The following is a 15,367-nucleotide window of genomic DNA, read 5'->3' as shown; positions in this document are numbered from 1 at the left end:
TACACAATTGGCAGGGCCCAATGCAAAAGGAAAACATGGGACCCCCTTGTTAGTGACAGCAGAACACTAAACCAAACATAGGGCTCTTCTAAATGTGAAGCTTAGTGTGACTGTTCAGGCTAAAGACTCATGAAGCTGGCCCTAGGTGTTACCAATCCACGGATAGATACTACTTGAGAACAGGACTTTTATAACTGAATCCTTCAGACTACCTTGCATTTGGTAAATACTCAGGAAACATTGATTGCTTCTGAAATTGCAGTATAATGAAAAGAAAATGGAATTTTATACATCAAAAAGGTATCCTCTCATTTTACAAGACAAATATAGAGACAAAAGAAAAGACACCTTTTAAAGTACACAGTGCCTATGAAGTAACATGCTGGGAGCTTTGTGTATATTTTCCTTATGTAATTGCTACATAACATCTTAAAAAGTAGATTACAAAATCATCTTTTCACAGCTAAAAAAATTTTGGCTTAGAGAGATTAAGAAACTTGTTCATGGTTAAAAATGCTCGACATGTCTGATCATTAGAGAAATGCAAATAGAAACCACAATGCGATACCTTCAAACACCAGTCAGAACAGTGAGTATTAAAAAGTTAAAAAACAACAGATGCCATCAAGGTTGCAGAGAAATAGGAATGCTTTTCCACTGTTGGTGGGAATGTAAATTAGTTTGACCATTGTGGAAGACAGTGTGGTGATTCTTCAAAGATCTAAAACCAGAAATACCATATGATACAGCAATCCCATTCTGGGTATATAACCAAAGGAATATAAATCATTCTGTTACAAAGACACATGCATAGGTATGTTCATTGCAGTGCTATTCACAATAGCAAAGACATGGAATCAACCTAAATGCTTGTCAATCATAGGGTGGATAAAGAAAATGTGGTACATATGCACTATGGAATACTATGCAGCCATAAAAAGGAATGAGATCATGTCCTTTGCAGGGACATGGATGTAGCTGGAAGCCATTATCCTCAGTAAACTAATGCAGGAATAGAAAACCAAACACTACATGTTCTCACTTATACGTGGGAGCTGAACAAAGAGAATACATGGACACAGGGAGGGGAACAATACACACTGGGGTTGAGGGGAGGGAGAGCATTTGGAAAAATAGCTAATGCATACCGGGTTTAATACCTAGGTGATGGGTTGATAGGTGCAGCAAACCACCACGGAACACGTTTACCTATGTAACAAACCTGTACATCCTGCACATAAATCCCAGAATGTAAAATAAAAATAAACATTAGAATTAAAAAAAATAGAAACTTGTTTATGGTTATACTGTTTTTCTCTAACAGGTCATTAACTCATTTGACAATATTTATTGAGCTCCTACTATGCTCCAGATACTATTTCAAACATGAGGGACAAATCACCAAGATTAATACAAGACCAATTTATCCCTAATCCTGTCCTCAGTCTCCTAGGGTTTGTAGATTGGTGAAGGGAGACCGGCATTAATAAAAGAATCTCTTTTTTTTTTTTTTTTAAAAAAAAGGAAATTGTAAAATTAGTGAGCGTCATAAACAGGATTGCTAGATTTGACAAATAAAAATATAGGACACTCAAATAATTTTAAGTTTTTGATATGCAACAAATAATGTTTTAGTGTAAGTATGTCTTCTATGGTCTGAAAGCTGGTATCCCTCTCAAATTCATATGTTGGAACTTAATTTCCAATGTGATAGTATTAAGAGGTGAGGCCTTTTGGGAAATAAGTAGGTCATGAGGGTTTCACCCTCATGAATAGGACTAGTGCCCTTATCAAAGAGGTTGAAGGGAGGTGCCTTGCCACGTCCATGTGAGAATATCTATGAGGAACAGGCCTTGACCAGACACCAAATCTTCTGAGGCCTTGATCTTGGAATTCCCAGCCTCCAGAATTGTGAGCAATATGTTTCTATTGTTTATGAATTACCCAGTTTAAAATATTTTGTTATAGCAGCTGGAACAGACTAGGACAATGTCCCATACAATATTTGAGATAATTTATATTAAAAATATTTTATTGTTTATCTAAATTCAAATTCAACTGAGAATATTACATTTTCTCTGACAACTTTATGAGGAAAAGTACACTGTATTAAAAGTAACTTCACAACAGAAGCTTAGAAGCTAGACTGAAATCTGAAGAGCATAATGAGTTAATGTGGTAGAGATAAGTTGGGGCAGGTTGCAGAAGGAGACTGATGATTAAAGTTTTCTGGGGATGGATGTGGTTTGGGGCTTATGTAAAATGAGGCTGCAGAAGTGAGCAGAGGCCAGACCACCTAAGGCTCTGAAGGCCATGCAAAGGTTTTCAGTCTTTATTGCATTCAACTGACCTGTCATTACAATGTTCCTTCCGCAAATGCCCTTCCTTTCTTTGACACCAAATATGTAACTGTCTCCATGAAGTTGTTCCCAACCACCCATGTCACACACTCCTATGACTTTTACCAAAGAAGTTAGTCCTCTTTATGTCTGTCTTGCCAAACAGAATGGTATTTCACTGAGGGCTTCCAGCAGATACTTGGTAAATATTAAAGGAGAAAACATAGCTTAGAAAGTCCATGCACTCTGGGTTCTTGCTAAGCTCACTGATTCAAGTGCATCTGCACATGTGGTTTCCCTAGTGATAACATCTAACTCACTCAGCACAGCTTGATAAACAGCACATTCTGGTCTCAACCATGGAACCATTAACTTAGAATGTCTAGAATGGGGCTCAGAAATTCCGACTTAAAAAAGCTCCCCATGAAAGTATGATATATACAACTATTTGAGAATCACTGGTCTATTTGGCTACTCTAGGATTCTAATTCATAGGATTTCCAAATAGTAGAAAACAAGAGAAAGCTCTTGTTTCATTTGTCATAAATCTCACTGTACTCTTGGCATGTAAGAGGGTTCAAGATTGTCAGAAGACTGAAGCCCATCTGATAGTATCCAGTCTTAATCATTTGTACTAGATACTATCTCTGGGAAAAGATGTAGCAAGCATATGGTGCATTAGGTGGTCAACAGAAAATGTTTTAAATGTCATATCAAATTTATGTATCTTCTTTATATTAAGCAGGAATTATTTTTCAAATTTGCTCCATAAAATTGTTTTAATTCATACATCTAATGACATAATAGAAAATCTAATAGGCCATTTATCTACAAAAACAGAGCCTGCAGCTTCATGTAAAATTTCAACATGAGCTAATTAAAAAAAAAAAAAAACACTTTTTCTATACTACTTATAAGCAAAGTTCAAACTTAAAATATAACTCATCATATATTTCTCTGTTTCCTGGAGAGAAAGAATATTAGAACTAGAAAGGACCAAACCATCCAATCCATCCTGTCCATTTATTTCATTTTGTTCAATTCTACTCAATGGGGAAGCCATTCTGAAATGCAAATACTACTGCTGTCCCTAATTAGGAGGGACATTGGTAAATATTAAAGGAGAAAACATAGCTTAGAAAGTCCATGCACTCTGGGTTCTTGCTAAGCTCACTGATTCAAGTGCATCTGCACATGTGGTTTCCCTAGTGATAACATCTAACTCACTCAGCACAGCTTGATAAACAGCACATTCTGGTCTCAACCATGGAACCATTAACTTAGAATGTCTAGTTAATGGTTTAACTAGGGACATTGTTTGTGTAAAATAAAATGTGTCTCAGTATTTCATTAAGGCATATTTCCAGCAAAAATTAAAATAGTAGCTTCATTCCCATTGTTACTCTCAGCTGTCTCAAATAAAGAATCAGTCTCCAAATTCAAACCACTGCAACATTTTACACTGGTTGCTCAACTGTGCAGAGACTGAAAAAGCAAAACAAAAGCAAAAACAATGTTGCAATGTTGATCACACTACATAACACCTGCCAGGGGTGCCTTTCCTGGGTTTACAAATAGACTTCGTTGAAATGATGAGTTTGTGTTTAAATGGAGAATAATATGTATGCTGTGAACCACAGTCAAACAGGAACCTCACCAACATGGGACCAAGAAGTACGCTGGTGAATTGTAGGTTTTCCCCTGATATAGCTGCACAGAATGAGGCATTTTGCTTTCACTACTCACAGAAATCTACCATTATATGGAGTAATATGAATAACAACAGTGGGCTGGTTACGGAGGCATTTTGACAAATTACATGCTTTTATTCATACAATATGTCATCAAGTTTGCTTAACACCCCTAATTATAGGAAGTGGGTTTTCTGGTACTTGTCCTCATGTGATATATTGCACATTATGATGCTTTTGCTGTAATCTCCTGGAGATTGGGAACTGCATCCTATTATTTGAAGCATTTCCACAATTAAGGAATATGATAGGGTTAATAACGAATAGGATTTTTACTACAAGTTCTTAGGCCAGTCTGCTTCTCAGATCAGAGAAGCTACTTTCACTGTCATTGAGTCATGAAAAATAAATCTGATTTCTCCACTACATCAACAAAATACTCAAATGTGATCCAGAGGTTCTTTTTTTCCTTCTCCAGACAGTCAGCAGCTAATGGCATTAGACTGCATATTAGACTGTTCGGAAAAGTCTATTTTCTGCATTTGCTGACATTGAGGTCCAAATTTTATTAAAGAAACAATGCTGGGAAAAGTCTATAGAATTTTTTAAAAGAGAAAATTGTGTGTGTGTGTGTATGTGTAGGGGCCTTGTTTGCTAATAGTTTCCATTCATAGAGAATGTGTATTTCCAAAGCCAAAGCTCTCTTAGATTACCTCTTTTGTCTTCAAAACAACCCTGTAAGGTACATAAGAGCTAGTATAAGCTATTTTTCACATTTCTCAAAGGTGGAAGATAAACCCAAGAGGCTGAGTAACCCGCACAAGGGGACATAACACAATATTTAAGAAAATGGTGATGAGCATCTGTGTCTCTGGGTTCCTTGATAACTGCTTTTCTTCCTCCCTCCCTTTCTTCCTTTCTTCTTTCCCAACCCAGCCCCCTTTCATTCATTTTGCCTATATACTGCAGATTTGAGCTCCTTCAGTAAAGCCAGTGGAAAAACTTTGTCATTGGGTTTCCAGAAAGTGGCCTTTAAAATAAGAATAGAATGGATCCGGATTGTGGATTCGGTTTACTATTTTCCACCGGAGAATGCATTATCAGTGGTGTTTTTAACGCGTTTTTATGCCATGAAAGAGGAATGCGGCACATTGTTTTGTAAGACATTCTTCGACTCCACTTAGAGGCCAGGCCTCCTGCCAAAAATCCTGAAGAATGGTGGCGCAATGGGTTGGCATCACAGAACCCCACGAACCTCAATACCTAGGCGTTCACATGAAAACTTGCCATGAGCACGAGGCCTTTCGTAACTTGCCATAGAAAATGAGTGAACGCCTAAGAGATTAGTGCCATATTCTTCAGAATTAAGGATAAGAATTAAACGGAAACTACCGCGCTATCAGCTAAGTATGAAGGGAGTAGTTTCAGCAGGAGAGAAGACCATCAGGGCATCCCTGTCTTGGAGCCTTAAAAGGCTCCCCATCTCCTCGGTTCCCCGGGGAGCGCCCGGTCGCTGCGGCGCCTTCCCGGCACTGCGGCGCACTGCGGAGCTGCCTGCCTGCCTGCCTGGGCCGTGCGGGACTTTCCTCGCCGCCCCGCGCCGCCGCAATCCGCCCGCCCCCGGCGGCCCCGCCGGGTCGCCACTGTCCGCGCCGGGCGCGCCGCGGGGCATCCATCAACAGAGAGCCTTTGACGCACACATGCGCGCTTCCAGACGGAGACTCCGCCGCCTGCCCCCACCCGCCACCCCAGCCCGCCCCTCGCGGGTCTGCATTTGCATCACTCGCACACGTAGCGGGTGACGCGAGCGCCCCCCGCTCAGGCCGTCCAGGCGGCACTTCCAGCCACTGTGACTCAGCCCCTCCCCCTCCGCCCCCGCGCGCCGCCGAAGGTCCTCGCACGCCCACAGATCTCCCAATTGTTCATCTGCCACGGGGTGCTGGCTGCCCCAAGCCAAGTTCATTCCCGGATTCCGCAGTCCCCCTGGGCCCAGCCCGGGGCGCTTCCCGCGAAGCTCTGGAGGAAAGTCTTCCCAGTTCTAGAACCCAGGCGGAGGGGAAAAAGCCCACTAAAAGAGTCAGAGAAAGGGTCGGCTGATGGCCTGCACTGCCCTCATCGCCATCTAAGATCACCTCGGTAGCTTATTTACCGGGAACGCTCCCTCTCCCCTCCGAGCTTCACAGCCTTCGGTCGGCTGCGCCTCGCCTGGCTCACAGTAGGCGCCCAATGGGTTTTTGCTGAATGAAGGCGTTGTGTAGGAAGTGCAGGCGCTGACAAAGAGTCTCAGCCCCGCGGGCACCCCTGCTCTCCAGCCCTCTCTAGCTCCCGCTTAGACGCTACACAGGCGCTTCGGGAATGTATGTGGGAGAGTTTGAACATTTCATGGTGTTTCTTTCAGGCTCCCTCAGCACTTACTGCGGCTGCCTCTGCTCTCCCGCTACCCGCACATCTGCAGAGGAATCCCCGTCGAAAAGTTGAACCTAAGGCTGCTATGAAGGTACAGGTCCCAGTACCCAGCCCTAGGCTCCAGGATGCTGGATGTGAATCTACCTACCCCATCTCGTCGAACCACACAAGCAAAAAAGAGCCTGGCTGTCCCTGCAGACGCGCCCCTGCATCCCCGCTGCTGCCCACCTACCTCCCCTGGAAATCCGGGATAAAGTGTCACCCAGTCCCCAGACCTACCCTAGCGAACCAGGAGTCACCGTATCTATTGTACCCCGACTTTCCCGGTCCTTCCCCAACAAAGGCGCCTACCCAGCAGCGGGCACCTGCAGCCGCTTCTCCGGGGGCAGGCGGGTCAAAGTTGCGCTTCTGAAAGGCAGCAAAAACTTCCCTAGGCTGAAGCGCCCGGCCACCAGTCGCGAAGAGAAATCCAGCAGCTGGGGAAAGTCTGGATTTCTTTCCCCCGCGGATGCCCGCCTCGCCTCCCCGACTCACCGCTCCAGCCGTCGGAGACCCTTGCTCTGAGTGGTGTCAGCACTGCAGCCTCCTCCGTGCGGGCGCCGCTCCGGCTCGCTTCCCCGGGCCGCCTCCGTCTGCCACTCTCTCCTGCAACGCGCGGAGTGGTGACTCCTCTAAGCGTGTCAGCGGCGAGAGGAGGGGCGGGAAAGTGGCTCCCGGCTTGCACGCTGCGGTCCTCCTCCCCTCCTCAGCCCGCCTCCTCCCCCCGGTGCTGCAGTGCCGGGCGGCGGCGTGGCGAGAGTACGAGCGGTGCGCAGGGAGTCACGGCGCGCGGGGGAGGCGGGCGCCACGCACCACTCGCGGTGCTCGGGGAAGTCGCGGTGCTGAGGCGCTGCTGCGGTGCGGGCCTGGGGCGGGGGCGGGGGGCAGGGAGGCAGAGCCGCCTCCAAGCGGTAGGTACTTCTGGAGAAGTCAGGGCTCCGAGTTTGCAGCAGGTGAAGGAGAGGGGCGCCAGTGCTCAATTAGTCACCGACTGTGACTGTGCGTTGCGCACTTGGCGGCGCCCCGGTCAGTTCCAGTCAGACGCAAGGGAATTCTGACTGCTGGGCTCTGTTAGCACCGGGCCAAAGAGGGTTTATATTCTATTTCTTGGCCTGGGACTGGCTTGCTCACTTTGTCTTGGCTTCCAGGGAGCAACCAGGCAAAGCTAGGTTGCCCATTTCCCCCAGCCCCCACCCCGACGCTGGCAGACAAGTCCAGAGGAAACTTGGGCACAGCAAGAACAAACGGAAGAAAACTTCGGTGGGTTAAGTCCAGTGTCTCCCTGGTGTTAGGTAGGGCCAGACAGCTGGGCTCACAGGAAGACATTGACAGTGGCCCCTTAGGGAGAAACAACCGAATGTGTGTGTGTGTGTGTGTGTGTGTGTGTGTGTGTGTGTCAGAGAGAGAGAGAGAGAGAGAGAGATTGCCACACCCAAGCCTGGCGCACCCACCCCGCAACAGCATCGGAGGGCGTCACCCTCCCGGGCCTTTCAACGCGGACCCTGCCATCCGGATCCAGATCCTGCGGGAAGCAGGGCATTCCCACGTCCCTGACTCCTCTAGCTCCGCGCAGTCACGGAACCCATGTGGAGTGGGAAGCGGTCACACAGGCGTGTGCCTTCTCCAAAATCGTTGTTCCTGTGGTGGGGACTCAAAGCGAGACAAAGCGCGGCGCCAGTACGGGCTGCAGTGGTTGGAACTTAAACACACACATCTCTCTGCGAATGTGTTCCATCTGTGTAACTAGGTGATTGAACGGATGGCTGAATGAATGCTGCGTGGATAGAAATATAAATGCTACATGTATCATACAGGCGCCCTGGAAGGACAGCTATCAGGCACCCCCAGGCTGGAGCCTCCTGCCCAGCGGATCCTGTGGGACCAGGCGGTATGCTCAGGGCGGTGTTGTTATAACTTGGGCTTTCCAATTTGATTTGTGCCACTATGCAGGATACTGTGAAGAGAAGAAAATGGAGACAACTCTTGGCCTTTCATTTTCCCTCCTTTCTGGTTCAGACACTCTGGAACTTTAAGATTCTCATGTCCTGTTGAGCCTACACTTCCTGAGCTGGTCTTTCTTGTTCTGGTGAGAGGCTTTGCTGTCTGTGACCATAGGCGGTGCTATGAGATGGTCAGGCAACATGAAAATTAGTGAAGTGCTCATTTTCATTTCATGGATTCTTCTTAATAAAATAATTATTTAAATAGTTAAAGAATTTAAATAGATAATAATTTAGGCAACAATTAACGTGCTGCTACTATGACAAGGAAGTGCCTATGAATACTGCATTGGAAATACAATTGTGAAATTAAAAAATAACAAATCTTACCTGGATTTTCCACACATTATTTATAAAAATTTGAGCTTCCAACTGCAAAATGTGCTGGCATTTCACAGAGTTCTCACACAGGTACCTTTTTGAGAACCTCTCCCAAACTGTTGCAGAATAATGGATTGTTTCTCCAAGTTATGGAAGTTCAGAAAACCATGAAACAAACCTTAAAAACAATCAGCGTGCTTTATGCTATGCGTGTCTTCCTTAAATCATTCTCCTATGTTGTCCGTGGGAGATATTTTTAAAAGTGGATTGATTTTTCTACCACTGGATTTTCTTGTCTTGATGCATTTGAAGGTAACAGTTCCTTTTTTGTGTGCTTCTGATTGTGTGTTTGCAGGAAACATCCCATTTAAGACCAGGTTGTACTGGAAAAGGCTATTTTAACATTGTATCTTTGGACCACAGGAAACACTTTGTCATGATGATGTTGTGCCGTGGTTCCTGGACCTGCCCTCTAAAGCAGTTCTGTTCTAGTGTCCTGTCTGGCACACACCTTGGCCCCAGGCCCCTTGGATCCAGCACTCAGACTAGTCTTATTCACACCTTCATTATAAGGAAATGTTTTCTCTCTTCTGAAAACACTTGTCTTGTAGAAGCGGATGGAGGAAAAGTGGGTACACCTGCCCTGTCCCCACAGAATCCCAGTGCTCTAAAGTCATTGCCCTCCCACACATCAGGACTTTTCTTCCTCAATGCAATGTCTTCTTGTGATGATAAAACACAAGCTATGAAAGACATGTAATGAGTAAGAGAGGTCTGTTTTCACATCTGCAAAGTGGTTTTGACAAAATAATTCACACTAAGTACAGATGCTACAGTGATTGTATTTACAGAAGAAGCATGTGCCTAGAGCATAATGAGTATACAATAAATGTTAGTCACTCTTCCTCTTTTAGTGGTTGGAGCAAGGTTTGCCAAAGGCTGTGCTTTGGAGAACACTGGTTTTGTAAGATGCCCTGGAAAGTCAGAGTTACACCTGGCTTCACAGCAGAGGTCTGAAGAGAGCCCCATATTCTCAGACCAAGTCCACACCTCTCCACTTCTCCTCACCATCATCAGGTGTCTATAGCAAAATGCAGACACCTACCCTTCTTATCCCAACACTCAGCTTCCACAACACTCAACACTATTTTTTGTCTCTTTTGTCATTTTAATTAAAGTGTTACTATTTATTTTTTAAAAAAACTCTTTTTTATAAGCACCAAATTTTAATATCTAAGTCCATTGTGGGGGAAAGAAACACTATCAAGAACTTCCGTTCGGACAAAACGATGATGTTCATTCTTCCAAACATCCAAATTGAAAGTCTACCACAACCAAAACAAAATAAGCCCACGGAGAAAAAAAAAAGTAACAAAAATCACATTCTAGGGGGTTGGTGCATCTGGCAGTCTTTGCTGTGCTGTCCAACCATCTTTCAGCTGACTTTCAAAAAACAACACCCTCAGCTCATCAAAATATACATTTGCCATTTGCTTTTTTTCGGAGACAAAGTCTCACTCTGTTGCCCAGGCTGGAGTGCAATGGCAGGATCTCAGCTCACTGCAACCTCTGCCTTCTGGGTTCAAATGATTCTCCTGCCTCAGCCTCTCAAGTAGCTGGGATTACAGGTGGCCACCACCATGTCCAGCTATTTTTTGTATTTTTAGTAGAGACAGGGTTTCCCCATATTGACCAGGCTAGTCTCGAACTCCTGACCTCAGGTGATCTGCCCACCTCAGCCTCCCAAAGTGCTGGGATTACAGGCGTGAGCCACTGCACCCGGCCTGCCATTTGCTTTTTAAAATTAAAAATAATAATTAAAAAGAAAACTTCAAGGAATTCACAATCAATTGCCTGACTTGTTTCAATGTCATGTACAGCATATGGAGGTCCAAAAAGGCTATTTGCCTCCGGTGGCTGGTGTTCCTATTTGCAGCACATGTGATTAGAGGATATTCATGTTTAAGGTTTAGCTTTCTTCAGACAGGATACCCACAATTCGAAGTTTGAAGGGACACAGACGATCTCCTTTGAGAATTCCACAAGGCAATACAGGCACCCGAGCTGTTCTTCATAGAGTGGCAGGGCTCCTGTCAGATTGATACAATTTCCCTGTGTAAAATATTTCCTATTCTGTTTTGATATGTTCATTGAGGGGTCAAGAATCAGTCTGAGAAACTTCCACGTGGAATCTTGTTCCAGAGATATGGAGATTGGAACAGCTGTCAAATCATTAGTCATATAATTAAATTCTCTCTCTTCCTCGGTGTGCCTCTTCAGTATTGGAATACAGTCTTCTCTCAGAATCTGATAGCAGTCTCCTTTAAGATTGTCTGTGACATCACCACGTTTTTTGCATATATTTCTTACATCCATCAATCACCATTAGGTCAATTTCTACCATAGTGACCATCTTTGATTTTAGTTTGACCATTTCACACAGTAAGTCCCCATCTCAGCCTCTGAGAATCAATCAGTACATCTTTGCCAGTATAATCTTCTTCGCTGCTGCCCGTGATGGGCTGGGTATATGCCAAATCACTGCCAAATTAACATCTCCACTAAGGATGTGAATATTTCCAAATTGCTTCTAGTGTAGAATTTTAATGTTCCAAAAAGGTGAATCTTTATTGTACACCTCTTCATCTATGTCATATTCAACCAGGCGCCCATTGGCGGTGGACCAATGTCTGTTGATGGCCCCTTTTCAAACTATGGGTGGTAATCACTTCGCCAGCCCAGTAATGTCTTGACTCAATTCTTTCATTCTTTTATCTACTTTGTCCGAAAGGCTGACGATCTCTTCTTTGCCCTGCGAGTCATCGTTGTAACGCTGAATGTCCAGCAACGCCAATCCATCTGGGCAAATTCTCAAATTAGCAAAGATGCTGTTCTTGTGTTTCCATTTGTGTAGGTTGCTGAATAGCCACGGTCCTGCCAGGTGTGCACCAGCTCCGCCATCCCCTGCTCCTGGAAAATAGACTGGAGGCCTTTTAGAATTGCCTCGCCATTAGCTTTGGCACTGAGCGTGAAGTTGATAGTGAGGCGAGGCCCTCCCTGTGCCATGCCTGGGGGAGGTGGCTGAGGGAGCCTGGGTGGGTGGAGTTGTGCCCATGTCAGGCTGTGGCTCACAGGAGTCAAAACAGTATATTTTGAGTCTACTAATGTTCATCTTTTTAAGCTCTTAGTGCCTACTCGTATCAGTGACCACAAGAAGTCCCAAAATCTCAAGTGCTTTTCTCATCTCTTACATTCTAATGCTCATAAGGCTCAGTACATCCAGTATTCTGTCCCTTTCTCCCTATCCAACTCCTGAAACCCTCTGACTATGCCTCCTGGACTTTGAAGTTCACCATTAGCAAAATGCCCAGTATCATCAACCTCATCTCCAAGTGTTCTCTTCACCTTTTTGTTCTCATGGAAGTATGGTTTGCCCTCCTAAGAGGCTGCTCCCACACAACCCTCTCAAGTGACAGCTGACTTTTTCCCTCCAGTGCCTGCATGACTTGTGTCTAGAGATAGGAAGGTGGTGTCTTTGTTCTGTATTACTGCTTCCAGAACATTCTTCATCCCTCCTCCCTGAAACCTACTGCTTTCAATCTCCTTTTCTCAGGTTATTTCACCCACTACTTTTAGATACGGCTGGCATGCTCAGACCTCCAGGTCACTCTACAACTTTCCCGATTGACTCCCAAGTCCAATTCACTTCCTGAACACTAATCCTGCCTTAATCCTTGGCAATTTAATATACACACAGATATTCAACCCTGAGACCTGGGAAAACAAGGACTCAGTCCCCATGCTCCATGCCTTAAACAACTCTAAAGCTTAGGTCCCTCTCTGGTGGCTAGGTTCTATTGCTGGGGTCCTTTAAGACCACACCCAGATCCACTTGGGCCCTATCCCTATTTCTCCCATTCCGTGCGCTCTTCAGCTTGCCTCTCATCCAAAAACTCATTGTAGGCTTGACCAAGTGCCCCAAGGAGCTGCAGAGCTCCCGCTTACGAAGTCAGCCGTGGATATGTGGGCAGGTCGTGGTTCTAGGAAGGCAGTTTGGCAAGTGGATTGCTCCGGTGGCTGGTGTTCCTATTTTCTTTCCAAAACTGTGGAAGATCAGCAACCAGAACCAGAAGGGTGCTGCCACATTGAGTTTGGGTAACTCACATTGTTTCCGTAGACACCCCTGTCTCCTACCCTCCTACTCTCCCTCTTATTTTATGTTTTTAAAAATTAGTTTGTTTGAATCAAGATTCAAACAAGGTCTACCACACATTGCAATTGGTTGATATGTCTCTTAAATCTCTATCTATTGGTTCAGCCTTCCTTTCTTTTCCCTTCATAATTTACTGTTGATGAAGAAACCGTATGTCCTGTAGGGCTCTTGGCTGGATTTTACTGATTTTGTTCCCATTATGCTATTTAACAGGCTCTGCTACTCCATGTATTTCCTGTAATTCAGAAAATAGATCTAGAGGCTTACCAGAGGCAGGGTTTTTAAAAAATGAAACTACTACATACGTGTCCTTTAATTAGGAGGCATATACTAATTGTCTCGTGATGTTAGCGGTTATTAATGATTATTGCTACTTAGCAACTATTTCGTTTGAGTTTTGCTAACTGGTAAAATTCTAATGAATATTTCTCGAATGGCCATCCTCCTATCCTTTTATTAGATGGTGATAGCAATATGGTGGGGTAGGTTTTCATTGTCTTTTTAATGTGAGGGGGATACAAGACAATACCTATGACCTGCACAAGTTACTGAATCTAATAGTGAGGCACAGTCCACCCCCCATTACAAGCAATCTGAAGGTTTACACTTTCAGTATAAGGGAAACCAGAAGCCAATGCTCCCTACCACTGCCAATATGGGGGACTGCCGAAAATGCTGCCTCAATGCTTAGTAAAGCAAGAGAATGTGGCTATGGAGTAGAGGTAGAATATACTTAGTGAGAAATTTCAACTGAATGCAAGTCAGAGATGTCTAGCCCCCAATTCTCAATAAACTATGAATTCAGTTTAATATTGGGTTGGTAATTTCCTAGGTGCCTGATAGAAAGAAATGCAAATCCTACGTGGAGGAGCCCTCCTTTATCCTGGACTGCAAAAAAAAAAAAAAAAAAATCACACACAAATAAATGAAAGTTAGAAAATAATGAAGCCTGCAAAATAACAACACACAAGGAAGCATAATACCATGAAGGAGTATCAGCATATGTAACAGAAGAAACTTCAATCTTTTCCTGACAAAAGACTTCAGATGTTAGAAGTATTGGTTATAATTTTTACTTTACTTGAAGAAAAATATTTGCAGGCAATAAGAAATTATAAGGAATAACCAATCATATTTTAAAAGGCACCAGATCAATCTTCTATCCAACTCTGCTGGTTGTCCTACCAACATCCAGTCCAACTTCCACACACATATGCACACTTTATGCTTGCCTTAAAGAATCCAGATTTTCTTTAGGGCTTTACATTTTAAAAAAACCTACACACATATATTTAACAATACAGTTTTATGTAGAATGCTAAGAGCACTTTTTATATTTTACAGAAGGGCTTGAAACAATATGGACCTTCTATTAATATTCGTACGATAACACAGCCAAATATAACTCCTTCATAGATGCGTTACAATATGTTTAGAGTTTAAAGGCTCAATGGAAATAAGGTGAAAAGGACTATATAAGGTATTTTACATAACTAATTGACATTAAATGCAAAATATAGTAAATAAAATTTAATATGGTTTCATGTACCCTGAAGGAAGTGGTGCCTGATTGGAGGAGTGATTGCTATGTGAAAATAATCTCCTGTTTGGAACTGCCGCCACTTCAGGGTTATTCATCATCCACCCCTTTTCTACCAGACATGTCACTGCCAATTTCCCTTGTTTGATAGCAAGGTCTTTTAAGATCCACAAAACAACTGCAAAATTGAAGTGTGTGCTCTTCTTTCTAGCTCCTGGGTAGACTTCTTTTCCTAGTCAGTTACTCCAGGGTTACATCCATCTAAGTGTAGATCTGCTGCTTGCTGGACCACAGGACAACTCAGCCATGCCTCCTCTTGGTCAGTGGGCTTCTCCGCCTCTTTCTTAATTTCTTCCAGTGTAACTCATGACTCCACCACCATTTTCTTCCGAGAAGCTCTTGAGATTTTTGCCCAGATCTCCAACCCCCTCAGCAAACGGATCTACCACTTTTCACATGGCCATGTGCTTTAGGGAATGGGCTAATTACATTCTAATCAGTCCAAGTCAGTCATGTTAATTCCCCTTTTCCTTCTAGTTATTGGTTTGGGCATGAACTTGTTACACAATTCTGCTCAATGACATTTGTAGGGAAGATTTCTAGACAGTTTTTGGGAAAGCTTTCCTTACTCCTGAAAATAAAAATGAAGCAAAGAAGTCCCATTTGTGTCTTTAGACATTATTTGCTTGAATGTGACATATGGAACTTTGCAAATATCCTGGAATCATGGGGTGGGGGGAGGGAGTCTAATGACATAACACATGAAGGATGTAAGAGTCAAGTGAATTTCAGAGAAGTGGAGCCGGAGCCCTGTTGTG

At 43.9% G+C, this 15,367-nt stretch overlaps 1 protein-coding gene and 1 pseudogene across 2 annotated transcripts in view; both read right to left on the bottom strand.

Annotated features, from left to right (window-relative positions):
- The window catches only part of SV2C (synaptic vesicle glycoprotein 2C), a 280,950-nt gene extending 273,850 nt beyond the window's left edge, over positions 1-7,100 (bottom strand). The window contains exon 1 of one of the 2 annotated variants that reach the window (XM_012462138.2): positions 6,971-7,100. The gene's annotated coding sequence lies outside the window, so the exon portion shown is untranslated. The remainder of the gene's footprint in view (positions 1-6,970) is intronic. The other variant, XM_012462136.3, reaches the window with a different exon arrangement.
- Positions 7,101-10,758: 3,658 nt separating this feature from the next.
- Positions 10,759-11,862, bottom strand: LOC105723820 (spermine synthase-like; annotated as a pseudogene).
- Positions 11,863-15,367: the final 3,505 nt, after the last annotated feature.

This window comes from Aotus nancymaae, unplaced genomic scaffold (assembly GCF_030222135.1).
Source record: "Aotus nancymaae isolate 86718 unplaced genomic scaffold, 86718_ANA_hifiasm-v0.15.2.pri h1tg000014l, whole genome shotgun sequence".
Taxonomy (NCBI): domain Eukaryota; kingdom Metazoa; phylum Chordata; class Mammalia; order Primates; family Aotidae; genus Aotus; species Aotus nancymaae.
This window is presented reverse-complemented; position numbering and strand designations above follow the sequence as displayed.